Source organism: Lissotriton vulgaris, chromosome 10, assembly GCF_964263255.1.
Source record: "Lissotriton vulgaris chromosome 10, aLisVul1.2, whole genome shotgun sequence".
NCBI lineage: Eukaryota > Metazoa > Chordata > Amphibia > Caudata > Salamandridae > Lissotriton > Lissotriton vulgaris.
Window position 1 is genome coordinate 719,852,722 of NC_141698.1, and position 19,432 is coordinate 719,872,153.

Here is a 19,432-nt window from a genome sequence, read left to right on the forward strand (position 1 = left end):
ATGGGGGTCCAGAGGGGCCCTGTAGTCCGGGGACCACCATTCGTCGGTGATACACAAAATAAATGGGTGAGGGAGTTCAAAGGTCCGTCTAAGCCTCCGGGGCTTTCCTAGGGAACACCACCCCCCTGGAGTGGCTCCTGCTGTGTCTCAGGGTGTCTACCCCGGGACACTGCTGTTTGCTATGGCAGGGCGGGAGTCGAGGTTCCCGCAGTGTCATAGCAAACTTGAGGGCATATTAACAAGTGCCATTACGCCGCAATTAAAAAAAAAAGCCAAACATGCAGTGAAAATGATATCCCCCTATTTACTAGGCGACGCAAAGATGCATTAATGCATGTTAGCAGTCAGTTTGCTAAGGGCTCGCCTCGTATCTCCAATGAGTTGCAATGTAGGCGTTCTCAGTGGCAAGGTAGGCGTTCCTATCACAATATAAAAAGGCAGAGGGAGGTATGACATCAGTGTTGTATTTAGAAGGCGGCCCTGGATTTGAGGACAGATAGCATTACTCTCGCTAATTGCAGTTTATGTCGGATCCTAACATCTGTTCGGAAGTAAACTTAAGCATGTTTAATATGCGAGGCGGATTGATATGTTAAGTCCACAGTCTTATATTAACAAGCTTTTCACTTGCGAACATGAATTATCGCTGTATTTCTCGCAATATTGGGGGCATATTTACAAGGACATCGTTAAAATTATCGTCGCTTTAGTGATAGGAAAGTGGCGTTAAAGCTGCCATAATGGGCCTAATAATAGGCTTTTGAGAATTTGTGAGAATTCCAATAGAAGCCCAGGTTTACACCAGAACATTTTAACGCTGTCCTTGTAAATATGCCCATTCCAGACTCCTAATTTTACTGTAAAATAAAAATCACCTACTACTAATTTTTATTCCTCCTTGGGATCCCATCCCATGGGATACAACGTTGGGGACTGTGGGTGGAGGCCCAATGTCCCTACGGTCCCAGTTAGCTGCCTGCGTCCTTCGGAAGTCGCCATTACAAACCAAGTTGGCTACGGCAGGGCGAGAGCCTCGGCTCTCACCCTGCCATAGCAAACAACAGTGTTGAAAAAATCTTCCGGTAAGATAACAAAGGATTTTGAAGTTCATTGTCGCTGTTTTAGTTATAGTTTGCTACCGTTAAAGTGGCGATAATTTTAACGCCGTCCTTGTAAATATGCCCCTAAGTTTTGTAATGTCGACAATCCCGTCTCCCATTTAAATAGGCACGAAGTATTTAGTGAAGTGCATTGTGAATCGTGAAGCAACACTGTCTAATTCTGAACGATAAAGAATTTGAAGAGTTGTGTACTTCTTTTGCTCGTAATGTACATAGGGGCAGATTTTCACGTCCCTTGCGCCACTATTGAGTCACTTTTAACATGGGAAAGGTGACGCAAAAGTGGCGTTAGGGGCTTGTAAATCTGATACTCAGTGTTCTGTCATCTTAGTTTGCTTTCCTCTCTGTCATGTAGAGGATCCTGGGTAAATATAACGGTTTCTGTACAGCCAGTACCTTTCAAACCTACCCCCAAACTGCTTACTGCGAGTTACCATAGTAACAGTTCATGGAACACTTAACTGAGCACACAGGTTACAAGTTCACCACACAATGTTGCTAATCCAAACAGTTACTGTGCTGGAGTTTTTAAACTTTTCCATAGGAACTGTTAATCGCAGCTACAGACTCTTGTAAAGAGCTGGTAAAGAGTTAGCCTCAGTATTATACTTCTAGTTAAAAACATAATTTCTACTTTAATTATTAAATCTTCTCTAAGCATATGATTATCACACTAACTAATAGTGAAATGTTGTCAGAAAAAGAAGACGTATACACTTTTTTAAAAAAATGAACTTTTATTACAACAAAAATAAATAACTAGAAACGTAACAATATAATAAATAACTAGAAAGGTAACTTTAACATAACAATATAATAAACAAAATGTGAGATGGACTCCAATGGAAGGAGGGTAGGTAACCTGCAAAACAAAAATGAAAATAACTGTTTAAAATTAGATCGATGTGACTGAATGAGGTCAAAGCTCACACATTAAGGTAACACTTGGCAATATTTGGTTATTTGCACATCTGCAGTATGCCCGATACATCTCATCTCTCTTACAGGCCCGAGTTGAAAAGGTGTCTGTAGGGAAGTGCCTACTGCATCAGATTTACAGTATGGACCAGCAGGTCTTTAAAATGATTCAGATATGAGACAGAAATAGGTGAGAGATCACGTCATTATGCATGACAATATTGTTTATTTCCAACGCATTTAATTGGAGGCATTGTGTATCTAGTCTGCTCTGCTTACCTTGTGTAAACACTGTGGTGAACAGAGTTTACAACTTAAAGTCTGCTTTGTTTCTACACTGCAGACGGTATTAAATTCAGCCTCGATTTATTTATCTGCAGAGTGGACAGCAGCATCCATAACTTTAAAAGAGAAAGAGAAACAATGTGAGAGAGGGAGAGAGAGAAAGAGAGAAAGAGAGAAAAAACAACATTGAAAGTGTGAGAGAGAGAAAGTAATACATGGAGGAGGAGAGGTAGTGTTACTACTGGAGAAAATCTTTGTAGCTCACCTTTTTGCCTCCGTTGTGTGTCCAAGCACGTGCCGGTTCATAGTGCACCCTCAAGTTTAGTGATCTTAAAGATAGTATAGAGTTAAAAATAGAAGACTACATACAATTGCACAAGTATATTTCTGCTTTATGCCTTTGGACACTCAGGATACTGTATTACATCAACTTCCACTGCAAGGTGGTGTCTGTGTGCTCTTTTTCTCCCAGAGTACTATACCCTATGCACTCCCACTGCATAGCTGTGAGCTCTCATTACCGCGTACCCAGACTTGCATCACATTGACTCCCAGAGTCCGAGGTGAGTGCCTTTTCTTGCGCACGCAGACTGTTCCAACCTATCCATTCTCACTGCCCGAAGGTAATTGTACATTCCTACAGAGTCAAGCTGCTACACACTACCCACTCTCTCCGCCCACAGGTGACTTCTCGTTTCTTCGGAAACAAGCTTCTTTGCTCACCTTGTGCCATTGAAGTGATTCAAAGAGGGTCCACCATGTGTCGAAGCAGCCTTTTCAGGCGTTGTTACGATGGCCATGCATCATCGCAGAATCCTCAAACGTTGAGCTTTGGAGGTGTTGGGGGATCGCTAATTTGTGAAACACAACCTGTTAAATTAAAAAGGAAGATAAGATTGTGAGTCATTTCTTTATCAAAGGAGAGAGGAAGTGAGAGAGTGACTGAAAAGAATATTCGCAGCTCACCGGTGTGTCTTCCACCACGTGCCGGGACATAGTGCTCCCTGAAGCTCTATATCTAAAAGATAGTAAAAGAAAGATGTTATGATTGGTAATTGTCACTATCTTAATGTGGCGGAGAATAGCACAGCTCTTTCACACACCTTCCCTCCCGCATTAAAAATACAACTATTTGTACAGTTCCAACTTGTTAATGGGCTTCGATTTATGAAGAATTAGTAGAGTAGTAATGTTTTCCATCCGGTTGTGAAAGCAAGTGGTGCGCAGTGGTACACGTGGTTTCAATCATCACGAGCGACGAACTTTTGACCTACTATAAAAACTTTCCTGCTATTGGAAAAAAAATACAAATGCAATAAGATACGGTATGTAGGACTGCGTACGCCTAAATCGCTGCGTCGCTTTTTTGTATCCAGTCTGCTGCACCCCATCTACTCCCTCCGCTGCGCACCCAGGCCTCATTGGTCACCTTTTCGCAGACAAGATACGTTCTACATCATGCAGTCCCGCTCTGCCACCAAGGAGTCTCACATTTGGTGCTGAGTCTTGATATCGCTTTGGCAAAGGACATGCTTGTGCACCCATCTTCATTGCAGGTTCCTCACCCGCTCAGTCCTTGCGGTACCACTAACTCAGTGACCAAAGAGGCAACGCACGTGGTAGTGGGCCCCCCTGTTCGGTAGTTCAGGCCTACATGAGGCGGCTGAACCACTAGGACCGGCCATCACAGCGCTTGCGATGGGAGCAACTCTAAAATGGCATAGAGCACGTGTGCCCCGTCTTTTTTATTGGTAGAGTCACGTGTGTAGTGATGCATGTGCTAGATGGGTGTGTTGTGGGTGTATACCCATCATGAGCGAGTGTGTGTGTGCCGTTCTGACAACTAGAGCTGGAAGTAAGAAATCACTACAATGGAAATCTGGGCCATGTAGCGTTGTTGTGTGTCCCTGGTAGCGTAAGAGGAGTTAGCTGGCCTGATGTATGCTAGTGCTGCGCCAGGCTGTGAACGATGACTCCGGAGCTATGGGCGTGGTTCTGACGTGAGCTATATGAGAAATGAACTGATTTGGGTCTCCGTGTTATAGTGCTGCCATCACCCGTGTCTTAAACGCAAATGTGTCATTATGTCTGTAAAGTCCCACAACATGGCAACATGGAAGGTACGGGTATCACTGACCCTATATTCATCCATAGTTGCAAACATAAAAGATGGGGGACATGACGCATTTCTGCAAATATGAATGTTTGTTGTACATTCAGTGGAGTGTTGTAGCTGTAATAATACAGGGCTGTGAAAGCTTTAGGTTGCAGTTTTTGGCACATGAAGGGCATTTAATATGTATACGTATGTGGTCATTCAGGTATACTGTCGAACTTGGTGCTGGAAATCAGTGTTAGAGGCGCGTCCACATCCTATTATTGTAGAGAAATGATGTAATCTACGCGTGCCTGAAAATGTACTGTAAATACGGTGCTGATGTAAATTGCTGATATAGTTTTGGGTCGACTTCGCGCTATATAAATATGATAAAAAAACTCGAAATAGCACAAACTTATAAATTTACTATACACTTTCTTTGCAGTATTCTAATGATCCAGTTTGTACCTTCGTATTTGTAGAATGAGCAAGAGAAAGTTGTATAATCGAAGTTTTTCTTACTGGCAGAATTAAGATGGTTGCATTGGCAGTTTACAATACAATATAATGTGGTAGGGGGCAGGAACAGCATTTTACAAACATAATAAATACTCAGACAGACATAGATGGTTGAATTGGGTACGGGCACTTGTGCTTGACTCCATTTTATTACGTTGCTGTTGGTAACAAGTAGAATAGTAATCATGATATCATACACAGATATTCAATCGTAAACGGTTTATGACTTCTGCTTTACAAAGTAGGAGCGCTATGAGTGAAATAATACACAGAAGATTCTATCGTAAAGGGTTCATGAGTTGTGGTGCACTGAGATAAGAGCGGTTTGTGTGGAGCCTGCAATGATGCGTGGTTCAGGCAGACCGCACTGGTAAGAATGTCTTTTGACTACTGATTTTTGCCTTAATAAGGCCACATGGTGATTATTTATGGTGTACTGAGTTAGTGGTACATGTGGTGTTTAGCGTGTGCTCACCCTGCGATGATGCGTGGTCTGAACGGGCTGCACTCAAAGCATTGACTGTTGCCTACTGAAATGCATAAACTTTGAAAAAAATAAAAAACTACCATTAATGGTTATCAATTGCTCTGCAAACTAGGTCTACTGATTGCTTCCCATAACAAATTTAATGATTGCACTTCACGCTGTGCATTCTAACTTTCTCAAAATGGGGAGCAAGGTGTGGTGGCGATGTTGAATATGATGCCCCAGAGGGACTTGGGGGCAGATTTAGAAGTCCCTTGCGCCACTATTGCGCCACTTTTAACATCGGAAAAGTGACGCAAAAGTGGTGCAAGGGGCTTGTAAATCTGCCCCTTGGTATTGCCGGTGGTGCAGGTACCTTTTGGCACAGTGTTCTACATTCTTTGTGAGGATAGTTCACAGGATGCAGGGATTGAAGGTGCTTGTGCATACTAGCAGTGCCACAGGAGTATTTTTTGTCTCTGCTTCAAATAAATCGAGGCTGAATTCAATGCTATCTGTAGTATAGATCCAAAGCTGAATTTTAGTTGTGAACCCTTACTGTCCGCAGTGTACATGAAACGCAATAGTTAGCACAGGTATAGAAGAATGATTTTTTCACTTATTTTAACAAAATCTGAATACATTCAGTATAATTGTCTCTGTATTAAGTAAATCAAGACTGAATTCCCTACTGTCTGTAGTGTAGATGCAAAGCTGAATTCAAGTTGTAAACCCTGCTGTCCGCAGTGTAGATCTTAGGCTGGACTTCATCATTTGTAATCATGATTGAAATAACAGATGAAACATGTATGAAATACATTGTCGAAAATATGTATGTTTCAGGGACATTATAGTTCAAATTGTGACCTGTGCTGTTCGCAGTGTAGACTGTCATTAAGTGTGCCTTTGCACTTGCAGCGTGAATATTATTATTCAACTAAATCTATAAGTGATATAAAAGAAGTTTTTGATGGAAGCATACCAAAGGGATATTGTATAGAGTTTGATAGGTGTTATACTTAGTTTGGTTTGCACTGAGTTAGTGGCACCTGAAACAGGTTCTGTGGAGCCTGCTATGATGTGTGGTCAGGACAGGCCATATTGATAGTAAAGTTTTTTGTCTTGTGAATTCTGCCTTACTAAGCCCACGTGGCGATGATTTTTGGTGCACTGAGTTACTAGTACCTTTGGCGGTAAGTGTGTAAGTACCCTGCAATGATGCTTGGTCAGGGGGGGGCAGTAATTGGAGTAATGTCCTTTGTCAATTGAATTCTGCATGAATTCCATTTTAAAGTGGCAGTATGCCTCACTGTGACATAAAACTGTTCACTCTTCTTTGCGATGATTTTTGGTGCACTGAGTTCGTAGTATCCTTGGCGGTGAGCTTGTACGTACCTTGCAATAATGCGTGGTGCAGGGGGGCTGCATTCGGACCAATGTCTTTTGTCTGTTGAATTCTGCCTGAATACGGCCATGTGTCGATTAATTATGGTGCACTCAGTTAGTAGTACCTTTGATACTGAGCCTGTATGTAACCTGCAATGATGCGTGGTCCGGGCAGGCCGCATTGGAAGCAATGTTTTTTGCCTAGTGAATTCTGCATTAATAAGGCCACGTGGAGATGACTTGTGGTGCAGTGAGTTAGTGGTACCTGAAGAACTCAGCATGTGCGCACCCTGCGATGAATCGTGGTTCGGGCGGGTCACACTGGTACAATGTCTTTTGCCTGCTGGAATGTGTCATGTGCAATCGCCATTCCACCTGAATCGTGAGCCCTCACAATGTAGATTGAAGGCAGTAGTCAGCACAGACATCAAGAAATTCTTCTCGTCGTATCCTTTAACAAAATCTGATGACATAAAGTACTATTATCTCTACCTTAAAAAAAATCAAGGCTAAATTTCATGCTGTCCGTAGTATATATCCAAAGCTGAATTCAGGTTGTGAACCTTGGTGACCGCACTGTATATCGAAGGCAGTAGTCAACACAGATATCGACGAATGATTTTTGTCACTTATTTTAACAAAATCTGAACATATATAGTACAATTATCTATGCATTAAATAAATCAAGGCTGAATTTTCTACTGTCAGTTGTGTAGATGCAAAGCTGAGTTCAAGTTGTGAACTCTGCTGTTCGCAGTGTAGATCGAAGGCAGTAGTTGACACAGACATTGAGGAATGCTTTTTTGTCACATACTTTAACAAAAACTGAGGACACAGTACAATTGTCTCTGCCTTAAATAAATCGAGACTGAATTCAATGTTGTCTGTAGTGCTGATGCGCTTCTGGTATCAAGTGCTGAACTCTGTTGATCGCAGTGTACATTTGAAGGCAGTACTCAATACAGACATTGAGGAATGTTTTTTGTCGCATCCTTTAACAAAATTGTCTCTGCCTTACATAAATCAAGGCTAACTTCAATGCTGTCCGTAGTGTAGATGCAAAGCTGAATTCAAGTTGTGAACCCTGCTGTCCGTAGTGTAGATCGAAGGCAGTAGACAACACAAACATTGAGGAATGCTTTTTGTCACATACTTTAAGAAAATCTGAGGACTGAGTACAATTGTGTCTGCCTTAAATAAATCGAGACTGAATTCAAAGTTGTCTGTAGTGCTGATGCGAAACTGGTATCAAGTTGTGAACTCTACTGACCGCACTGTCCATCAAAGGCAGTAGTCAGCACAGATATCGACAAAGAATGTTTGTCACTTATTTTAACAAAGTCTGAGGACATAGAGTATAATTGTGTTTGCCTTACATAAATCAAGGCTAACTTCAATGCTGTCTGTAGTGTAGATCCAAAGCTGGATTCAAGTTGTGAACCCTGCTGTCCGCAGTGTAGATCGAAGGCAGTAGTCGATACAGACATAAGTCTGTGGTGCTGTGGCGCTGAGTTCGCAATGGGCCTGTATCGAGGAAGCACGTGGTCATGGCGACAGCCACTTGGCAGGGTGAGGACCTTCGCTGTGGCAGAGTCTCTTCTCTTTGCAGAAGTGAACCACGCCCAAGGCGTAGTCTAATTATTTATAGTCTTACGCAGGAGTTGCGTACGTTGGACCAGACAACTCCGCTTCTGCTTCCTTCAAGGGGGGGAGACAACACAGTTACATTACCAAGATATTCCCCAGTGTCTGAGATAATATAGTTGCGTCCACTGTGCAGTACACTACACATATCAATAGTATCTCTACACACGGAAACGTTTTTGGTTTGTATAGTGAGTTGTGTACAGCATATCACCGGAAGTGTTAGCATTGTGCACATTATTGTTGATGTGCGAGTTCCTTCGCTTATACATAGTTGATTGACACATCTCTGAAAATTGAGCTAGTGTGCTGTTGAGGGGATATATTATTTTAGGAAGGTCCATAGTCCTGATTTTTTAATTTTTTTTTAATTTGTTTTCATTGCAGAATTAGAAACAAGACCTCAAAGTAGGTCAACCATTACACTCATGACATCCCAAAGCATAGGAATAACAGTAAATTCGTACACAGCCAATTAGCCCACATCCCGGAGGCCAGGCGGCGCACCAAGTCGTACTTGCAATGAAAATGTCACAGTGGTCACCTCATATGGGTATCTGGTTAACAACACCATTCAGTATCTGCTTTTTTTACCCCCCTAAACTCCCACCCCCCTAGACACCATCAAGCACATCCAGGCGCCCTGTGGGGGCGATGTCGGTTTTCCAACACCTGTTCCAACATGTTCCTGCTAGTGCCCTTCTATAGTGGCCGTCTCCAGGGTCTGACAATTACCGCCCCCCGGGAACCTGCCGTACCCCGCTCGGGGACCTCACTATTGAAAACCAACCCTAGGGCCCAGCTGCAGGCATCCTCCATAATATTAACGCGGTGCCTATTAACCCCCCCTCAAACCATCTCTCCCTCCCTCCTCCCCCCCCAACTGCTGCTGATGCGGGCATAGTCTTTCTGTATTGATAATGGAGCACGCCACTGGTCGGGTGTTGCATTTGTTCATTCAAGCCTCATGGAGCCCTATTCTTTCAATGTGCCTAATCGTCATCCTCTATCATGTAGTCACGCAACGCTTGAACTATCAGTTCCCATGCTCTCGTCATCTCCAAACTTTTATCATTGTCAGTCCTGGCAGCCTGTCGCATTCTGAGTACACTTTCACATCCGGACCATTTCATCAACTCATTCATCCATCTCCTCACTAACGGGCCCTCCTTGGACTTCCAGTGCCAGGTAATCTCTCTCTGAGCCAATATGAGTCCTAGGTCGATAAATTTGCTTGTGATTTTTGTCCTCGTCGTGTGTGGGAACCAAAGCAGTAAACACGCTGCCATGTCAAAGTCCACCTCCCTGTCAGTAACCACATTCAGGAGTTCTCCCACTTCAGGCCAGTATGTCCCTAACTTCGGGCATCCCCACAGCATGTGATCCAGGTCAACCTCAGGCGCCAAGCATCTCGGGCACATTGCGTCGTGCACCCGAAAGTACCGCTTAATCCTCTCCGGGGTCAGGTAGGTCCTATGTATGACGAAGAAGTGTACCTGCTGAAAACGTACATTCCTGGTTCCCTTCCACGTCCGTTTCATAATATGGCCCCAGACCGTGTCCGGAATGGGCTTACCTATGCTGTCCTCCCATCTCGTCTTCAGCGCTTGCAGTGGTTCCAGTCCCTCATTTAACATTCTAGTATGGAGGCAGATCACCGCTTGAAAAGTGCCCGCAGCCATCACTACATACTGGCAGGCCATGGTCATTTCTGGTTCAGCTATCCCTCCCTTCCAGTGCTTTTGCATCGCCGCAACCACTGCTGCATGTAGAAGATAATTCCCGTCTGGAAGGCCAAACTGATCTTGTAACGTCTGAAAGGGGACCAACGTCCCATCTATAAATAAGTCCCCCACCATCTGTAAGCCCAACTCTTCCCACTCTGACAACGGGGACCAATCGCCCCCATGTGGCAGCGCGGTCAGCATCCCCAGTAGTATCTCCGGCGCATACGGCCAGGCTCTCTTCGCTCTCTTCAGACTCCTGTGCCAACACAACCGGAGAGTCCTTTCCTCCATTGTGAGGTACCTCACATCTAGTTTCTGTTTCTGTTGCATGACTATGTAGGACAAGACATGTCGCTGAATACCAGTCCCTCGTTCGTGGTCTGGGCCCCTGAACTCTCTGGCAATGTTTTGCGTTAATATCTGCAGTTGAGCCGCCAAATAATATAATTCAAAATCGGGGACTGCCATCCCCCCCTCGAGTTTGGGTCTGGTCAGAGTATTCAATGCCACCCTGCGTCGTCCGTGACCCCAAAGGAAGTCGGTTACCATCATCTTCAATTCTTTGAAGATCCGCTGTGGGATCCATATCGGCAGGGTACGGAAGTAATAAAGCAACAGCGGCAGTGCCACCATCTTCAACAGTGCTACCCGGCCCAGCACTCATAGCGGGAGGGAGGCCCAAAAGGCTATGCAACCCCTCAGTGCGCGCACGCAACGCCCTATATTACCCTCCAACAGATTTGCGACCTCATGGTAGATGCGAACACCCAAATAGGTGAAGCAGGAGGGCTCCCAGACCACCTCCATCGTAAGAGGGGGACACAGCGCGCCTGCCCGCAACGGAAAAACACAGGTTTTAGTCCAGTTTACCTTAAGGCCTGACAGCTGACCAAATCTGGATAACATCTCTACTGCTCCTTCCAGGGCCCGTTCCGTGTTTGCTAGGTATAGTAACAGATCATCTGCATACAATGAAATGTAATGTGACTCCTCACCCTGCTTGATCCCTTGGTACTTTGCTCCTGACCTCGCCTGCGCTGCCAGTGGTTCCATCGCCAGTGCGAACAACAAGGGAGACAGCGAGCAACCCTGCCTGGGTAATCTGAGGATATAACTGACCCTAGTCGTACCCTTGCCGTGGCAGAGGAGTAAAGAACTTGTGTCCATCTCCCAAACCCGTCCCCTATGCCGAACTTCACACGGCTCAAGATCTTATAATCCACCGTTAGCATAGACAAGGGCCGATAAGACGTCACATCCGATGCCTCCCTGCCGGGTTTCAGTAGTGGCACCACTAGCGCCTCCCTCATTGATTTGGGCAAGTGCCCCAACATTCTGGCTTTAGAGTACACCACTATTAGTCTGGTCGCTAAAATATCAATATATTTCACGTAGAATTCAATCGGTAGGCCATCCACCCCCGGCGTTTTATTTCTAGCCATCTGTTTAAAGGCCACCCTGATCTCTGATAGCGTTACAGGTCCTCCCAGGTCTTTCGCATCCTCGCCATCTAGCACTGGCAGTGGGACAGATTCCAAGTATTCACTTATCTCAGAGATCTCCACCCCCAGTTGACACTCATACAAACTCGTGTAATAAGACTGGAAGCGCGCCAGGACAGCCGTCTGTGAGTAGACTATTTCCCCCGTCTCTGTTCGTATGCTCATACCGGGCATCCTCTAGGTTTCGGGTTGGCAAGCTTAGCAAGGAGCGTACCCACTTTATCTCCTTCTGCATGTACCTTAGTGGTGTACAGCTTATAGTCATAGCACCGCAGCCGTTCTGTTTCAGTCGCCACCACTTCCTTAGCCTCGAGTAACTGCTCTTGTAGGTCCGGTCGCTCAGGCCTACGCCATTCTAGCTCCCTTAACACATCCTCCGCCTTCGCCAGAGCAGTCAAGACTGATGTCCTTGCATTCGAGAACCTGCCCATGCATACGCCTCTCACCACCACCTTCATCGCATCCCATTCTATCGATCTCGTGGTAGCTGAACCCTCATTCACCTAAAAGTAGTGTTCGATGCCCTGCAAGACCGTGTCACTAAACACCAGATCTTCTAATGTATCAGGTCGCATCCTCCATGTTGGGACCGCTGATCTCGCCTGTTGCCACTGCACTGACACTAGTAAGGGATTATGATCTGAGATAGTCCTGGCCAGGTATTCCGTGTGAGTTATCACGGCAGCCAGGGGACCACTACATAAGACGGAGTCTATTCTGACATGTAACGCATGCAAGGCTGAAAAAAAGGAATTGTCCCTAGTATCAGGTTGCTGCTCCCTCCACACATCTATTAGTCCCCATCTCTACTGCCAGTCTTTCCTGTGTGTGGCTAACCTACGCACTGGGGAATTGGCCAATGGTGGATGCGACCTATCAAGTGTCACATCAGTGATCGAATTAAAGTCACCTCCATGGATGACGGGGCCCGCCAGGAAGCATGCCAGCGAACCCGTCAGACTATCGAAAAGGGGGGCTGATCAGCATTGGGGGCGTACACACTACATAAGACCACATCCCGACCACATAGCCTGCCCTCCACCACCACGTATCTACCCTCAGGGTCCACCAGCTGGTTTGTGTCCTGGAACGGTATCCCTGCTCTTACCCAGATCAGCACCCCTCTGGAAAATGCCGAATACGTGGTGCCAAGCACCTGACCACGCCACCTCCTCTGTAGTGCAGTGCATTCCTGCTTGGTTAAATGAGTTTCCTGTAACATTGCAATCTGGACACCTCGCCTCACCAAATAGGCATGCACCTTATGACGTCTCACCATTGTTCGAAGTCCACGGACATTCCATGTAAGGCATTTCAAATTAGGTAACGTCCCCATAGTAGTCATCTCCGTACCGTATCAATAACAACTGTTCGTTCCCCACATCATTGCAGTTGTACCCCCCCTTCAAAACTCCCTGAAAAACTCCCCAAACCCCTCTCCCCAGGACAGGACCTAATAACCCAGCTTCAGCCCTGATCCAAACCTGTAACACATCACACATTACACTAATCTGTGGTCGCCACCACAGAAGGCCCTAAGGGCCACTAGAGGGTGAGTTAGCGCCGACCCAGGGCATGCAGAGCTCCCACCCCGTGCCCATGATCCCATACTGCATTCGCAGCACCATACCTGCTGGTACGCCAAACACCGGGAGAGCCTGCCCCAATAGGAGTATCGGACTTGTTCTGCACTCTTAAATGTCACTCATTAAATAGTCCATCTGCTGTCTGCGGGGTGACCGCTGGTCCCTTTGAGCTTTCAGCTTCCGATAGGTCTCCTCCAGATTTTCCTCCGTAGTCGTCAGAGTCCGACCCCACCGACGCCTTCTCTTGTTGCGAACCTGTAATGATCGCCATTGCAGCCAGTGCACCCTTCCTGTCCGCCGCCATCTGAACATCCTGCATCGCTCTTTTGAGTTTATTTCGTTTGCGGATGCGCTGTGATTTTCGGACCTGGATCGGTTTTTGTCTCTCCCTCTCGCTTTTGCTATTGCGGTCCGTTCCAGCGCGGTATCATTCGAGCCATGACCATGCTTCGTCCGGGGTCTGAAAGAATTGGGTCTTTCCATCTAGGATCACTCTTAGCTTGGCTGGAAAATGCAAGGAGTATTGTATCCCTTCCTCCCTCAGTTCTTTTTTCACGGTCAGGAAGGATGCTCTGCTCTTCTGGACCTCCTGTGTGTAGTCCGGGAAGACCGTGACCGGGCTATTGTCCACTTGATAGGGGCCCATTGAGTGTGCCCTCTGTATCAGCAGGTCACGATTCTTGTAGTGCAATAGTTTTATCACCATCGGACTGGGCGGTTGGCCCTGCATAGGTGGTCGGGCTGGGACCCTGTGCGCTCGCTCCAGGGAGAAGAAGGGAGAGAGACCCTCCGGTGCCACCACCGTTTTAAACCAGTTCTCCATATAGGCCACAGCATCATCCCCTTCAATTTTTTCCGGAAGGCCCACCACTCTCACGTTGTTCCTCCGATTGCGACTTTCGGCATCTTCTGCACATCTCTCCAGTGTCGCCAGGCGGCCAAGGATATCAGTCAATTTGTCTTCTGCGGTCACTACCGTTGCTTTCAGCTCCTGGAGCAGTAGTTCATTTTCTTTTACTCTGTCTGAGAGCTTGGCATGGTCCGCCCTCAGGAGACCCACTCCCCTGGCAACCTGCGCTATGTCTTGGTGTAACGACTCCTTTGTCATGGTTATCGCTTCCAGTATGCTGTCTAGTCGCAAATTCAGCCTCCGTTCGTGCGCCATTGCGTCTAGGGGGGTATGGGCTCCGCTATCCTGGACCTGAGCGGTCGCGTCGTCACGACTTTGCTTCATAGTTAGATCACCGCCAGTAGCGACCATCTTGGTCGCCTCGTGCGTCGCCATAGGGTCGCCTCTAGGGGCTTTGCCAGTCCCCACGTCCCTCTGTCGTGGGAAGGCTGCTCTCCTCGCTCCGTCTTTGCTTCAGTGTCCCCACAGTTTTACTCAGCGGTGATCTCCACCTTCAAAGGCCGATTCGTCGTCAGCACAAGGGCTCGGCCCCAGTAGCCAAGATGGCCGTCTACATGTCCACCTCTCGACCCGTGCACCAGCAGATCGCTCATGGCCCAGGGGTCGCCCCATTCAGTGTACCACCGTCTCCAGCGCAGACCCACCACACTCCCACAGCAAGGTCCAGGGAAGGTCCAACCCAGATGCCAGAGGAGTCAGCAACATGAACCCGACAGAACAGGCGGGCATCAGCCAGAGCCTGGTGCGCTGCCCGCCCACGGGCATTGCGTCGTGTTAAGCTTATGCCTCAGTCCCAAAGGCTCGGCCCTTCCAGCCATACAGTGTTGGGTGAATTACCGCTGATCGCCAGCCCCCCGCAGCTTCAGGTGGTTCACTCAGCGTGTCCAGGGCTAATCCTCAATACACACGGCAGTAGCTGCTCCCACCGATGTTCAGAGTCCGAATCCGCGCGTGTCCAGGGCCCGCGGCCTAGGCGACAAGGAAGCCTGTTGTGGTTGATTGGCGCCCTTTGTATGAGCGGCCGCACCGTCCACTACATGCACCCCCTCCCCGAAGGATCGCTGGTAGGCTTCATGAGGGTCCCAGCAGCCGCGGGAGGTAGAGGCCGTAACCTGAGGGCGGGACGTCCGTCACACGGCCGCCATGTCGGGGAGCGGGGGATGGGCGCTGCGTCCGCCGTGCTCTGGGTCGGTGGAAGCACTTCACGTCTTCGGCTCTGCTTCGGAGTCTCTCTCTGCCGGGACCCCGCTCCGCTCACCTTGTTAGGCGATTACACGTAATCCGGCTCAGCTCCGGACCGCCTCGTCCCGCGGGCAGTCTCCACAGCTCCCATGCGCCGCCATTTTCACTATCTCCGGCTCGGCTTCTCCGGACTCCGGAATCGGGCTCCAGCGCTATTTTCGGTCTCCGGCTGGCCCCCAGCCGCGCTCCTCTGACCCTCTGATACTTCGTGCATGGAAGCCGCGTCTCAGGCAGCGCTGATCGTAGGGATTTCAGGAGAATTTACGGGATCAGGCGCAGAGCTGCAAGCTCACGCCGCCATCCCGATCGGCGTCCGTCCATAGTCCTGATTTGCGCTGCCTCTGAGGTAGTAGAGGGGGAGGGGTCAGGCGGGCTGGTTGTAGTGGTGGTGACGCTAGGTGTTGTGATTTTGTTGGCTATTGGAAGTGCATAATTAGTACCGCTATTACATATTTGTCTTTAGATATGGGTGTAAGTTAGATGTAATTCACGCAGTACATAGTCCACGTCCTTACACTACTTAAATGTTGATATTAATTTGTTAGTGGTAAGTGGTAACTATCGCCTGTTTTTTTAGTTAGCATTGCAGATGTGACTTGTTGTTGAAAATATGGGGAAGTGGTGTTTTTTTGTTTTTTTATAAAGGGAACGCCTAGTTTGTATATTATTAATGTTAGTTTTGGTTCTGGTTTGAGGCGATTTTCTTGGAGGAAGGAATACATTGAAGAATGGTAATATTTGCAGTTTTTACGACGTTGAGAACGGGATGATAATTAAAAAAGATAGAAAAAACAGATATGCTTAATGAACATTATAATTAGGAATCATCATTTACAAAACCTTTGAAATTCACTGACAAAACCATAGGTTTCATGCAGGTTATAGCTAGGAATTATCATTTAAAAAACCTTTGAAATTCACTGAAAAAACCATAGGTTTCAAGCAGGTTATAGTTAGGAATCATCATTTAAAAAACCTTAGAAATTCACTGAAAAAAACATGTTTCAGGGGTGTTAGCTGTAAATTTCACTCATACAAAACCATTGACATTTTTCTTGGTTATAATTAGTTCTACTAACTGTAACTCTCGCGCCCGCAATCCACTGGTGATGATGTCACATATTACATCATTCATGATATGGTCAGTGACATCACTAATGATATCACTGATGACATCCACGTGACAATCACATACACCTCATAATACACTAGTATAACCTTTCATCACTCACTGTAAAATACAGAGTACCATATTTGAATCCACTGACACAGCAATGCAAGTATCTAAAAAAAACTAAGTGATTCCTAGATCTACACACACATCTAATCAATTACCTATAGATTCACTCATACATGTTGTCAATCATCAATAGAACACTATCAAATATACTTACACACCTATATTGACATTACACACCATCACACATCCTAGTCACTTATGCAGTCATCCTACTCACTTTTGCAAACAATATATCATATTTACATTTACTCAGCTACACACTTACACAAATACTACTTCATTTATTCATATAGATAGTAACTCATACTTAGTGTGTTGTGAAATCACTATTACAAGTATACAGTTATCTAAACAGTCACTCATGCTATCAATGAGACTTATATATACTTATTTGTATACAGCTGTCACATACACTGCCTTTTATTTTTTCTACTTTGTTGAACATGTACCATGAGAAATATATTTGCACATCACCACACCCATAAAGATATTCACTCACGCAAACAACTATTCTGACACGTAGTCTTAACGTCATATATCTACTGAACTAACTATTCACATATCTTTGGGCAGTCACAGATCCCCCACCGAACCACACACACATTCACTGCACAATACAAATAGTCAGTTAATTAATCAATAACTAATATTAGATTAGATTAGAAAATGCTTTATTCGATTTAAATTTTTATAAAATCATAAAAGCAACAATTTATTTAGAAATATACAAACATATTTGAATTAAAAACAGCTAATACATTTTCTTTTCCTCAATATACTTTAAAAAAAAACACAACATGATTCCAACACAATACTCATCTTTCAATGAATGTAAAAATAGAAGGGCCGTCGGCATTGCCGCCATAAAGCCTGCCTCAAGAAAGGTTTAATCCATCTGGCCCGTTCAGTTATATAAAATTTACAAAAAAAGATCATGTGTAATAATGATTGATCTGATAAGTTATCACACAGACATTTTGTAAGCATTCTAGACCAGTCATTGGTATTTGGGAATGTGACCAGGTGAAAAAAAGAACCAAATCTGAACCTGGTCAGGATATACCTATCATACCCCCTCAAACACCATGCAAGATAGGGCTGGATAGTGACTGAGGTCAAAATAAGTTGGTGCTTCGTCACTGAATTTTTACTTATCTCTAGCCCGAATCGTAATAGGTCAAAATGATTCAAACACAATTCCTTAAGATCTTTTCTAGATATATTAAGTAAGGAATCTGGGCTACTAAAAAATTCTGGTCTACCCAGGTGATTAGAGAGATTACAAATGTATTTCAACCATAGGATCTTTCTCGCCTGGTCCAAACCCATAGGATCTTTAATTATATCCAGGTTCAGACCTAGATCATGTGACGTCCAGACTTTATGCCATAATAGCATCGGTTGTGTTTTTATGACATCCGTAATATAGCGAGTCCCCAATTCGCTATGACAATTAAAAACAGATGCACTTTGGGGAACATCTAAAATGAATCTTAAAAAAGCATTCTCAATTAATTGTTTCGAATGTTGACAACCACTTGACAGCTAATTAGCATTCAGCGAGTGATCGGAAGAGTGCGCTTACTGTACACTCACGGTCCGCTGATAGTTCGCGGATCCTTCGCGCCCATAGATATATAAATGATTTTAACTGTAATTTTCTCAGGAACTACTGCACAGATTGACACCATTTAAGCAAAAGGCACAAGTCTGAACTGAGGACTACATCTTTGCCAAATTTGGCGTAATTCCGCACAGTAGTTCGGGCTGTAACTGTGGCTAAAGGTCCTATGGGAAATTGCATGGGGAAAACGCGTTTTGGGACCCCCCTTTTTTCTCGGCTCCCGCTTGAGAAATCACCATAGGATAGGAGCAAACCGGAGCCGACCGTAAGATTTGAAAATTTCGCGAAGATTCGTCAACCGGTGCCAAAGTTATTCCTAATAGAATGTTGCGGATTTCCTAACTATAGGTTTTAGGGGTGTTATAGTTAGCTGGACATTTCACTCGTACAAAACCATTAAAATTCCTCCGATATAGTTGTACTTACTATATCTCGAGCACCCGCAATCCACTGCTGATGATGTCACATATTGCATCATTCATGACATGGTCAGGGACATCACTTATGACAACCCAAATGACATCACTGATGACATCACTGATGACATCATCCACGTGACAATTACAGACACCTCTTCATACACTAGTAAAATCTTTCATCACTCATTGTAAAATACAGACACAGCAATACAAGTATCTAAAAACCCACTCAATGATTCCTAGATGTATCACACATCTAATCACTTACCTGTAGATTCACTCATACATGCTGTCAATGAACTGAGGTCTCTCCTGATAACAGATAAGTAAATCGGAATTCGTAGTTCGGCTGATTTTTGAGGAATTTTTAAAATTTCCAAAACCCCACACTTAGAACATTTCCAAGTGAAACCAGTCAATGTTAGCCTATGCAAGGAATTTCAAGTTACTGTAAGTATGGTTAGAATTACTTTTCAGGATCAGTAGTGGGCTGAAAGATGCAGCACAGAAGTCTCTCCTGATAACAGATGAGTAAATCGGAATTCGTAGTTTGGCTGATTTTAGAGGAATATTTGGCTTAATAGTGAAGGAAGGGGGCGGGGCCTGAGGTGACATGTGTGCAAACACGCCCTGTGGCGCATTTTAGGTTGGGAAATCATTTCCTCTTCAATCCTGAGGTCTCTGTGAGCCAGTTAGCCCACCAGGTACCTCCAGTATGCGCCAGGGAGCTGCGTTGCAGAGCGGT